Genomic DNA, 1,452 nt, shown 5'->3' on the forward strand with positions numbered 1-1,452 from the left:
ACAACAAAACAAAAAGCAAACAAGACGACAACCGACAGACGTGGGCTGCTGTTGCTGCTGCTGTTGCTGCTGTTGCTGCTGGATTTTAGTTTACCGATGAGGCTTTTACGGGCTTAACATATTAATTAAACCTGAAGTGGAAACATGAAACCCGACACAGGGTCAACTTTAAATTAAGTTTTAATCTGTTGCTCATATTTAAACAGAAGTCCACACAGCAGCCAGCAGCTCCCCCCCCTTCAGCAGCGTGGCAGCCAGCATTTACGTCTGTGTGTGTGACTGATGAAAGCCCCTCCAAGTGCTTATCGTTGTAGGCATTCTTGTGTTCCTGCTGCTGCAGCACTCTAATTGAAATTGGTCACTTTGGGACACTTTCCCGCACCGGAGGCAGCGACTGACAGGCGTGACAGACGACAGGCGGCAAAGTGGCAGGCAGGCAAGTCGACAACATCTCAAGATGCCAAGGATCACTCACGCATCACCAAACAATGTCCACGTTGGCAGTAAATTCTGGCAAATAAAAAGTGTTGCCACACACCAAAACAAGAGTCGATAAATGTGGCAGCAACTGTGTAACCGGCAACAGGTGAAAAGTGTTCTTCGATCGGGAATTATTTTTTGTTGATTTATTTTCTATTTGGACTGCCATTTTTGCGGATAACGAAATCACATAACTCCACGCTTATGCCACACACGTGACGCGTGGGGGTGGCTTGCGGGTGGCAGGTGGCAGCAGATGTGGGCCCCAGTCTCTGGCAGATTGACAGCTTAATAAATTAAAATGCATTAAGTGGCTGGCGTAGATTTGCGGCAGCTATAAATCTTTCACTCCACTACCGACATCAGCTACAGCTACAGCTCAGACTCCAACGCCCCTTCCCTTCCTTCCAGCCTCCTCATCGGCATCAGCTACAAACGGATGAACAGACGTAGGCCGGGCTCTGCCTCTGCCTTTGGGGCTTAAATATTATATTGTAATTCAAATATTTATGGCCATCAGCGTAAATAAAACTGTCTGCTGAACATGGCCTGGAGCAGAGGGGCAGCAGCAAAGGGGGCTTTGTGATGTATGTGGCTCAGGTGAGCCCGCCGCCACCTGTCACTGCCTTCTGCCGTCTGTGCCCTCTGCCCTTTGCTCCTGTCCTGCCCTACCCTGCCCTGTCTTGTTCTCTGCTGTAAGCTCGCAAGGCAACAAATTCTCACGCACCCAGCCATTGACACGGCGCTGCTAAGCTGTTGAAGGGAGGCCATGGTACGCGCACCTGGCCAAATGAGGCAACGGCCGAGGAGTCGACTACAGAGTACTCAGCTAACAGCCAGAGGCAGCAGACAGAAGGCAGCAGCAGCAAACCCATGGCCAGGAAACGAGGGTAAGAAATCAAAAACATGCAAAGTAGATGCATATTTGTCAACGGGGGGAGGGGGCAGGCTGGAATGGGTGTGCGTCGCCCC

Source organism: Drosophila obscura, unplaced genomic scaffold (assembly GCF_018151105.1).
Source record: "Drosophila obscura isolate BZ-5 IFL unplaced genomic scaffold, ASM1815110v1 contig_37, whole genome shotgun sequence".
NCBI lineage: Eukaryota > Metazoa > Arthropoda > Insecta > Diptera > Drosophilidae > Drosophila > Drosophila obscura.